The sequence below is a fragment of the Octodon degus genome, unplaced genomic scaffold, assembly GCF_000260255.1.
Source record: "Octodon degus isolate 3935 unplaced genomic scaffold, OctDeg1.0 scaffold00277, whole genome shotgun sequence".
Lineage (NCBI taxonomy): Eukaryota > Metazoa > Chordata > Mammalia > Rodentia > Octodontidae > Octodon > Octodon degus.
Window position 1 is genome coordinate 1,777,851 of NW_004524853.1, and position 11,743 is coordinate 1,789,593.

General features: G+C 36.1%; 1 pseudogene; it reads right to left on the reverse strand.

Annotated features, from left to right (window-relative positions):
- Window positions 1-2,597: 2,597 nt before the first annotated feature.
- Window positions 2,598-3,601, reverse strand: LOC101577286 (annotated as a pseudogene).
- Window positions 3,602-11,743: the final 8,142 nt, after the last annotated feature.

Here is an 11,743-nt window from a genome sequence, read left to right on the forward strand (position 1 = left end):
AACATATGTCTTAGATATTAACTCTAGAGAGACTCATTTCTCTGCCAAGAATCTTTTATACCCTTTATAGTACTGAAAACAGAAATAATGAAATTAATACAATTAACATATTCAAAACATAATATGTATGAGGAATTGTTATTTGTTCTGGAAATGTAATATTTTTATACTGGATTTTCACAAGAACTTTAAGTACTTTCCTATCTTACAGACTACATAATTGTGTTTATTTGATGATTGATATACTGTCACATCTTAGAAAAACATAAAATAACTAAAATACTCATGTTATCGCAAGGCAAAATAGCAGCAAAAGAACAGGGCTAAATAAGAAAAAAGTCATGATTGTGGAAAAGGAGAATAAAACATGCTCTAAATGTCTGCTCATTTTAAATAGATCAACAGATACTTTTAAATTCATTTCCCTTTCATTGTTTACTCTTGTGTACCTAGTTAATTACGTTTCTCATCTGCTCTTGAACGTGTAGACATGGGGCAGAAGTCTGATCAATGGACTGTGCAGAGGAATGAGGAGCAGCAACACAGGCCCGGGGCCCAGAGCTCACGGTCCTGCCTTCATCTTCCCTCTTTGGCAGCTGCTTCCCCATGTACTTCTTCCAAGGTCTGTTTGAAAGGCAAGAATCACAAATCAATCAAACAAATACATAATATAAATGTACAAAACACAGAAATTAAATATGATTCTAAAATTATCCAGAATAAATATACTAAAGCAAGCCCAGAGTTTGCTTGACCAATTGCTGAGCATGGAAGATTCCGTTTCATGTGCTGGCTGTTTAATGAGTGAATGTTAGTCTCAATCATTTTTCTCTCAACTCATCTTGTGTTGAATATTGATTCTGAAGGATTCTACTTTTCTCCCAGTCAGTCCATGAATGCAGGCAGCCCCTGTATCCATGTAAATTATGTGCACACAAGTCAACTGGCAAGGTATATGAGTAATGTCTTTGAAATTTGAATACTCTTCAGAGATTTACCTACCTTGAGATGCATGTCAGACAAGGAAGACCACAGACAAGTACAGGACTTTTCTGCAGGAAAGAACTTCAAGTATCATGTACTTGTTTGATAGTGCATTCATTTTTATAAATATGTAATAAATTACCACAAAATTAGTATTAGTACCACAAAATAACACACATAAATTTGGCTCCAGCACTGTTGTACTGTCAGTCAGAAGTTAAGATCTCTATGTTCTTTGCCTCTCAGGATCCATCCAGATTGAAAGCCACTTGCAAAGAATCTTCCTCAGGATAAATCTGTCTTATCCTTAAATTTTTGACTACTCTAACTTTGACCATTAGACCCAGATTTAAATGATACGTGTGATTAGAAGAAATTCACCAACATAATCTACCATTTAACATTTTTAACTTATTTGAAATAGTTATTCATCAGTAAAATCTCTTAAGGGCAACATATGGGCTAACATTTAGTTAACTAACCCAAAGAAATTTTGTGGCAACAGGGCAAAAAACTTAGGAGATTATTTAAGAGTGTTACATACTAGATACCTTAGAGATAGCCAGAATAATGAGAAACTAAAAAAATAAAGTGATCAATCTAGTGTCCATCATTTAAATGTAGCAAACACTTGTGTTCTAATTTTAATAGTAATTGAGGGTCACTAGCTATATATTATCTAATTTTCTATGCTAACCTGACTTTCAGTTTTACTATTTTTCTTACATTTATATCTCTTAAATCTAAATGTCATGTTATTCTCTTTTTATTAAATGTAAGCAACCATGTGTTTATGGAATGTTGTTGGTAAATAAATACATTTTTTTTTCTGTAACTGTACTAATCATCTTTATTATAGAAATTTTAGTATCTGGGACTGGGGGTATAACTCAGTGGGGCTGTGCCTACCTAGCAGATCCAAGGCCCCAGTTTCACTCCTAGTGTTGCCCATAGGAAATATTGGAATGAAGTGAGAAGACTGAGCTATGTCCATTAGTTTTCAATCAAATGCAATCTAGACCAACTTCATTTTAAAGTACAAGAAAGGATATGAAACATGCCTGTTATACAATAAAATGAAGTATCTCTCCTATGGCAGTAGTCCAGGAGGTGTGAAGAGGCACAAAGGAATGGCTGCAGGACAGAATGGTGACTTAGGACTAAAAAGTAAGGTCACTCCATATGAGATCCCTCCCTGCCTGCCTGTGCACTGTACCCAGATCACAGATGGTCTTGGGTCCAAATGCTAAGGCGGGAGTGCAGCCCCATCAGAAGGGCCACCGCTGCCCAACTGAGTTAGTGGGGCCTCTACACTATGATTTGTCACTGCTTGTTTGTTCATCATGATAAAACAATCTAAGAGCGTCAGCTTTGAAACAGCATGAACATTATTTACCTAGTAAGCAAAAGTTGAAGCTCTTGTCTCAGATATATGATACAAAAATAGGTCACGAGGTCCCCCAAATCACTACTCAGAGGTTTTTAGTCTAAAGCAATGCAAGATGACTCCTTCCACATAAGTACAAGCTTTTCACTCATGTTCTTCAAAACTTAATTGTGTCTCCAGCAGTACTGTCTATTTCAGAGACACTACTATTAAAAATACACCATTTCTGGAAAAAAATGCCATTCTTATGTCAGAGCCAAGGGGAGTGGGTACAAGAAACCTTCTACCCAGAGTCCCTGGGACAGAAAATACTCTAGAAGCCAATGGGCATGAGCGCACTTAAATCATGCAGTTTGAGATTATGGGTCCAGTGGTGATTTCTTTGTTTCTGTCACAGGGATATCTATCTTGGACAGCTTGAAGGCTTCTGGATCTTCAGCCATTCAGGTGCCCTGATCCTGGATCAGCTCCATGGGAGAGGGCTTCTGGGGATCATTGTAGGCCTGGACAGAAAAGTCTCCAGCATCAGACTTCTGGAGGGGGTTTAGTCCAAACATGTTCCATTTGTCTAATGAGAGTCTTTCCTTGACCTCACTTCCAGGATCCATGATGCTAGGATTTGGGTCAGTTAAGGCTGTGGAAGAACCAGAAACCAACTCTGGACTTCGGCTTGGGGAAGAATAAGAAGTGATTCTGGGCTGGACTGGCCTGACGCAAGCTGCTTCTCTTCTTTCATAGTCTCTCCACTCTGCAGTTTTAGTCTGTGAAGTACTTCTGCCACGCAAATGTACTTGGTCTCCTTGGTGGGAAGGCCCTTGTGCAGTATGTAGCCAGCATCTCTCAGTCCTGCCTGTTGCTCAAAACAATGAATGCTCTCCTGGGTCTACTTTGTGATCTGAGAATTCATGATGACATCAGTAACTTTGGCCTTCATCACCGGGACCTTGTCCATGCTATCAGTGGCCCTGGTAGTGGCCAAGGTCATGGCTGTGGGGGGTACAATGGCCTCTTCTTCCTCTGCCTTGGTGAGGTGCTCATACTTGCATTCTGCTCATACAATGGCTTCCAGGGGATGCTGCCCATGTCCAAGGGAGGAAGAGTCATGGGTGCAGGGTCCTGCAGGTCATCATCATAGCAGAATGCCCAGAGGCACATCCCAATGGTCAGGGACATCGTGCCTGGAAGTCTGCTGGGCTAAAGAGCAGGCACTTTTGGCTGCTGTGAATCCATTGAAGAACTGGGGTCCAGAGTGGTTTGTCTATAAAGAATCTGGAGATGAGTTCATGTTACCACAGGGAAATGATGTCACAACTGATAGATACTCATGAAAAACATTTTCCAGCTGCTGCAAACAAGCAAAGCTTTCCCAGAAGCATCCATCCAAAGATTCTGTTCTCCTACAGCTGCCAAGATGCCTGAGGCTTAACTCCACCACAGAAGAGGTTCCAACGACCCACAACTCCCAAGAGGTTGTTGTACAGTCCAGGCCCAAGCCATAGTGACAGCAGCAGTAACACTAGCAGTCGTCAACCCAGTGAGCACTAGATATAAATACATTGTGAAGTCTTGCTTTTTATGATTCCATTTTTGAGGATTATAGTAGTGATCCTAGAAGTGGAAAATAAGTCATTGTGCCAAAATAATTATTTTTTTTAATTTTTAAAATTCTAAATTTCATAAAATATATTAAATTAAAATGCTGAAAGTTGATATGCAGTAATTCTGTAGTACCAAGAATTTATGTAGATGTAAATAGAAAGAGTGAAATAAATCTGAAGCCTTTCACACAAAAAATACTGAATAAAATATAGATTTCAAGAGAGCTGTGGATGAAATAGTGTCTTTGCACTTTTTAAATCCTCATTTAATTTACAAAAATATTGGAGTTGTATTTTAGTTTATGGTGTTTATTTCATTTGAATCTTAAGAATCATAAGCCTATATACTTGGTGAAATTTTTATTGAAATTAGATAGCGTTGGCTGGGGAGATAACTCAGTGGTCTAAGTGCCTACATGGAAAGAGCAAGGACCTGGGTTCAATTCCCAGTAGTGCATACTATGCAGCTCCTATCCAGAGCCTTCAGAGCCTGCCACTGAAATAGGGTGTGGTGGCTCATAGCTGTAATACCAGCACTGAGGATGCTGACACAGCAGAATCACTACAAATCTGAGCTGCATAGTCAGACCCTGTATCAAATAGATAAATAAATAAAATCTTTAAAAAAATTAAACAACTGTACTGAGAAAAGCAATGTGTAATAAAAAAACCATGGGTGACTTACTCTCATCTTGGTCTTTTAAATGTGCATGGTTTCTAATGTCTTATCAATTGTTATTATACTGTCTTTAAATTAAATTTTAAAAAGAAGTTTGAAGACAAAATTTTAAGGTTCATTAAAAGCAAGTGTTAACATTCAATTATTTGTCCAATCTTGTATAGTTTGTTTTTTTTTCCATAAGTTTATTGAGAAACAAATAGCAATGAGACAGTTGCAAACCAAATTGGTAAGACAGTTTCAATAATTAACATGTTGCATACTTTCTTCCTATGGTTATTTGCTGTACAAGATGCAGACATGATATCCTATTTACAAACACTATTACAACAAATCCCTCTATTCATTAAGAGAATGTAACTATATATCTATCCTAACCACTTTGAATACACAGATACAAAATGGACATTCATCTGTATACCTTTTTTTGTTAAGTTCTGTCATTTGAATTATAGCTATGTAAACTCAGTAAATATTCTAAAAGAGTCCAGTAGCCCATAATAGTATTGGGTCTTCCACTTGACTGGCAATGTCAGAAATTGTGACCTGAGTCCGCTACAGCTCAACATAACACCATGGCTTTACTTCTTATATTTCATTTTTATACTTTTCTGCTGGATGGTAAAGACCAAGATAAAACAAGACCTACATAACAAGAGATGTAGCTTTTGGGTCTGATAATGTCAGTAAGATCCTTTCTGGACTTATCCTGAGATACTGTACCTCAGATTGTAGATCATTTGTCAATGTCAGTCATGTGGATGAGTCACGGCCATTGCTTGGCCAATGCGCTCTCTGTGAAAGCCTGAGAGAATGTTTTTTCTCCATGTGACTCTCCTTAGGCACACTCTACATCATCGATCACTTTCTTCTTTGGCCCCATAATCTCCTTGATCAGAAAATTTGGGACACTACCGAGGTACATGACGAGACAATACAAGTTCTCCTATGTCCTGAGACTTAATTGACCTTGAAAGGTTAGGGCCAAAATGTTGGCTTTCCTTTCATCCCTCCTTTTTCTCTAATTTTGGTCTGCAAACTTAGGTTGTTAACCATCCAGAAGAGAAGCTTATTGTTATTACCATACAATTTAGGCTGTTAAGCTTAACCTCACTATTTCCCTGAATATCAAACATTTTAGGCATAACATGGAACAGGTATTTTTCATCAAGTATTGATATGTTGACCTTTATGTTCCTACAGAATAGGAGGAAAAAACATTTAAAAAATTAAAATATATTTCAAAAACAGGCATAAAGAATTATATAATTTTTATGTTTACACATAAGTTCGGAAATCTAACCATATACATCCTTGTAGCAGGACAGTCCCACACATTCCTTTTCATGTCTCCTGCCTTCATTCACCACCCCCTTCTTTTTGAACCATCATCTACCCGAGAGACAGCATGGCAGCAACTGGCATGTCAAGACACGCAGGCTGTATTCAGAAGACCAGAATGACAAGCACTCCAAGCATGAAACTACTATTACAAATTGCCATCTTCGGTGCAGTTGCTTAGTTCACAGGTGTCTTATGTATAGTTAGTCAGGGTGAGAATCATTCCAATTAACTGCTATGTTCAAAAATCTTCTGAAGATTCTCGGGATCATTGCCTTACTCATCTTCTACATATAACTGTATGGCTTGCCCCTGTCATGTTTCCTAGCTCTTCTCCTTGCTCTCTTCATTGTTTAGTCCTCAAATTCTTGCTTTCCTTTTAGTTGTATTATATATATTTTTCTATTTGTATTTCTTCTTTTGAGTTCTTATACTAAATTATATTTGTTAATCTGAGCAACATATTTGATGATAAGATAGTACAAAAACCATTGTTAAGTTGCTATTTTGTTTTAAAATTTGTAGCACATATATTGTATATTGCTCTTTTTCTGATGTTTGCTTTTGCTTTCGTTTTTACTCTTCAAGATTAAATTAAATTAAATTTTAAAAGAAAGGAAATTAGATATTGTGAAATTTCCATGTTGAAAACAGTCCAATTGATAGTTGCATACAACATTATCTTCCCATGATAGTCAGCCTTTCTTTAGGAGTAGAATCATTATAGAAAGTATGTCTCTGTTGGTAACTTTAAGGGAAAAATCCCTGAATTTATGATCCATACAAGTAATGAATATACTTAAAATCATAAGCACATCAAAAAATATCAGTTAGGCTTTCCAGGATTCTGTGTACAAAAGAAAGACACAAGTCCCTTAATGTGTATGTGTATGTGTTTGTGTGTGTATATATGTGTGTAAGACAGAAAGAATACATAGTTTCCACTGGCATCATGAATCCATAAATGAAATGAATACTTAAATGTCTTCCCTGTAGTTTACCTCTCTTGATTAGCTGTGGTCCAAATGAAGGCCCTGTTTTGGGCATGGTACACTGTTTTTCTTTGGGCTATGGACAAAAGTGCTGGGTAAAAAGCATACTTTGCTATTCTACATAAAACTCTATGGATTTTTTTCCACAACTAAACTGAAAAGAAAACAAAAGTTATGAGGGAATTACTCTTTTAAAAACTGTCTCATCAATTGCAATATAAACATTAATTTGAGGAGCAGCCTTCTGGCAAAACCTTACAATCACACAGAATTATTCATTGTTTCCATGTCAAAGAAAACGATCAGTGAGAAAACCATTTCCTCAATTAAGTGACAGAGAAAGCATCCAATCCAAGTATCTATATTTTCAAATCTACCTATTATGATTTCTAGTTATATCAATCAAACTTAACATGCAGAATTAGTCATATATAAACACTCATTTATTCTGAAAATGTTTTCAATATTTTATGATATTTAATGCAATACATACTAGACAGGAGACAGCAAAAGCTCATCTGTAAGCTCAGAGGCAGAGGTCTGGACAATGACAGTGAATTCTGTCACTAGAAACAATGTTCAGCAAGGTGCTAAAAATTGTTAAGCTTCAGCTTCCACATATGTCAAACTGAGCAAATAATACCTCATGCTTAACACTTCAATTCATGTAGCCAACAAATAATTACTGAGAGGCAACTGAAAGCTCAGGAAGGCAAAAATGAGCAAAACAGACAAATCTCACTGTCCTTCGACCCTTAGGTTGTGGTAGTTAATTACGATGGTCAATATAAAATCCTTTGGTAGTATCTGACCTGTCATCATTATTTAAGTCAAATTATGTTTATTTAATTTGTCTTTAATAAGGATATGTCTCAATAACTGATGTTGAATACTCTAAGTTTGCCATTTTAATTGATTGATACATGTTTTCAATACCTAATAATAATTACCTTCATTTTGGGACTTCAATTAGTATGTAGGTAAATTTACATATATCTGTAAATTGGTGGCAGAGAAATTTTTTAGACAAAAAAGAATGGCTTGTTACTTGGCACAGAATAAACTTTGATATTTACAATACCATTTCAGTGTAAGAACCTTTTGTAAATCATTAAGGTTTGGTTTCCCCATTTCTCTTCATCTATGAGAATTTCATTATAAAACTGCCTAAATGACACCAACAGATGAAAAGAGATGGCAAATTACAAATGGAAACATGGGTCTTTTCCTCTATTTCAATTTTGCCCCTATCAAGATCATGTTTTGATTTGTTTGTAAATACCAAAGCAAAATATTCATATGATGTAAGGGAGACAAGAAGCAGCCTCATTTGGCATCACACAAAGTTAATGTTTTAGCACAGCAATTACCATTCCACAAGCAAGATGACTTGCATGTGTGTTAATTTCGATAGAAGTCAGTCTTTTACCTTGATTCCTACGTTACAGTGGCCACTGTTCTCTCATCATGTCACATTTCACATTACACTGCATGGTTCAGTTTTCTGATCCATCTGCCTGGGACTTTGTTCTTCCAACCCAACAGGTGATTACTTATCTCCTAAAATTTTGGAGACCTCAGTCAAACTATCACTTCCTCCAAGGTCTTTCCTTTGAAAGCTTACCATAAACTTGGATCAACTACTCTATGAAAAGGAGCCAAAATAAATAAATGAAAATGATAAGAAAATAAGAGTGATATTGGGGAACTTTTAGAGAAGATCATTCACACTGTAATCCCAAACCCACTTATTTATTGTAAATTTCCAAGGTTGAAATTAAACCTGAATACTGCTGTTTTAGTTTACAAATAACAACTCATACATTAACATATTTTGTGCTCAAAGAAAAGTAAAAACCAGATATACCATAGGTTCATTACCACTGGATTATGTCCTTAATGAACAGATAGAGAGATAGATGATAGAGATGATAGATAGATAGATAGATAGATAGATAGATAGATAGATAATTTCCATTCTAGTGCTCTAAGGCCTATTACATCAATTCTTCTCATGTGGTAAAAGTAAAGACTTTAATTTGTATAAACTATATGGGTGGTCTTTGAGACACTGGGAGTGGATAGGCCTATTGAAAAGATCTTTGAGAATTATGTTGCTATGATAGAGTGTAATTACTCATCATTATGAATGCACATGTCTAACCTTATCAATATGTGAGGAAGAAGGTCACTTATTATTACTGTTAATCTCAAATTTAAAATGACTAGTGCTTTTAGTATGCTTTATGATTGATGAAATTGGAAAGGCCAGTTTGAAAATTGAAAGGCAACACTACATATAATTGTTAGCATTTTAAACCACTGAAAAAGTCAATGTAACCATTCAAGAAATGTAAATTAAAACAGTGAGATTCTATCTTACTCCAGAAATAAGGCCTACCATCAAGAATCAACAATATGATATGCTGGCAAGGCTGTGGGGACAAAGGAACATTCCATTACTGGTGGAGCTATGAATTGATACAATTTCTGAAAAGAGAGTAAGTAGAATTTTCATTTGACTACCTATTCACCCTCTGGTACCATCCCAGTAGAGTTAAAGGTGTCATACCACAGTGATTTATACATAGTCATGTATGTAACAGTGCAATTAATAATATTTAAACCTTGGAAACAGCCTATATATCCACCAGCAGATGAATGAGAAAAGAAAATGTGCTCTTTACACTGAATAGAGTATTAATCTGCCACAAAAGTGCATTTTGAGTCAACTATGGCAAGAGATGCATGTTGAGACTATATTGTTAAAAAATAACTAAGACACACAAGCTTAAATATCTCAAATACTCTTATATGAAAAAATCAATATATATATATATATATATTGATGAATACAAGATAGATAACAGAAAAAAAATGAAATCAATGTGTTACAATCCAGGGAAGACTATTTAAAAGTATTACTAAGAATTCATAAAGAACTAAAAAACACTAGGGCCCCAAAATTTAAAGACCCAATCCAGAAATGGGCATCCGAGATGAGCACACACTTCTCAGAGAATGAAATTAAAGAAGCTAATAAATATATGAAAAAATGCTCCACATCGCTAGCCATCCACGAAATGCAAATTAAAACAACATTAAGATATCATCTCAGCCCAGAAAGAATGGCTATCATAAAGAAGTCACCCAACAATAAATGTTGGAGAGGCTGTGGGGAAAAAGGAACCCTTCTCCACTGCTGGTGGGAATGTAGACTGGTGCAACCATTATGGAATTCAGTGTGAAGACTCCTTAGAAAAGTTGGAATGGAAATCCCATTTAAACCAGCTATTGCTCTACTGGAAATTTTCCGGAGGATCTGAAAACCTCATATCATAGGGCTATATATGTGCCTATGTTTATAGCAGCACAATTTGTGATAGCCAAATTTTGGAAACAACCAAGATGCCCATCACCTGAGGAATGGCTGAAAGAGATGTGGTATTTTTACACAATGGAGTATTATTCAGCTATTAAGAATGATAAACTTGCAACTTTTATATTGAAGTGGATGCCACTTGAACATATACTCATAAATGAAATAAACCAGACACACATGTGTAAATATTATATAGTTTCCCTAGTATAAGAACTCAAAAAAATAAATACAAATAGCAAGGTGTAATACAGGTAAAACAAAAGCAGGATCTCGAGGAATAACTAATCAAGAGAGGGAAAGGAGAACAGCTAGGAAACTTGACAGTGTCAAGCCATACAGTTATATGTAGAAGATGAGCAAGGCAATGATCGTGAGAATCTCCAGAAAATTTTTTAATCTATCAGTTAATTGGAAAGATTCTCACCCTGACTAACTATATATACTGATAACTGTGAACTAAGCAACTGCACTGAAGATGGTAATCTGTAACGGTAGTTTCATGCTTGGAGTGCCTGTCATTCTGGTCTTCTGAATATGGGCTGCTTGTCATGACATGCCAGTTGCTGCTAAGATGTCTCTCGGGTAGATGGATGTTCAAGAAGAAGGCAGTGGTGAAGGAAACCAAGAGACCGGAAAAGGAATATTGTGTGACTGTCCTGCTTCAAGTTTGTATATGGTTAGTTTTTTGGACTTATGTGTAAACATAAGAAGTATATAATTCTTTATGCCTATTTTTAAAATATATTCTAATTTTTAAATTTTCATCATATTCTGTAGGGTCTTAAAGTTCAACATATCAATGCTTGATGAAAAATACCTGTTTCATGTTATGCCTAAGATGTTTGATATTCAGACAGATAGTAAGCTTAACAACCTAAGTTGTATGGTAATAACAATAAGCTTGTCTTCTGGAGGGTTAACAACCTAAGTTTGCAGACCAAAATTAGATGGAAAGGAGGGCTACAAGGAAAGCCAACATTTTGGCCTTAGCCTTCTAAGGTCAATTAAGATTCAGGACACACGAGAACTTTCACTGTTACATCATATAATTTGGTAGTGTCCTAGGTTTTCTGATCAAGGACATTATGGGGCCAAAGAAGAAAGGGATTGGTGATGTAGAGTGTGCCTAAACAGAGTCACATGGAGAGAAAACATTCTCTCAGGCTTTCACAGAGAGCACATTAGCCAAGCAATGGCCGTGACTCATGCACATGGCTGACACTGACAAAGGTTCTACAATCTGAAGTACAGGATCTCAGGATAAATCCTGAGGGGATTTCACTGACCTTATCAGACTCAAAAGCCCCAACTCTTGTTGCATTGGTCCTGCTTTACCTTGATCTTAATCATCCAGCAGAAAAGTATAAAAATGAAATATAA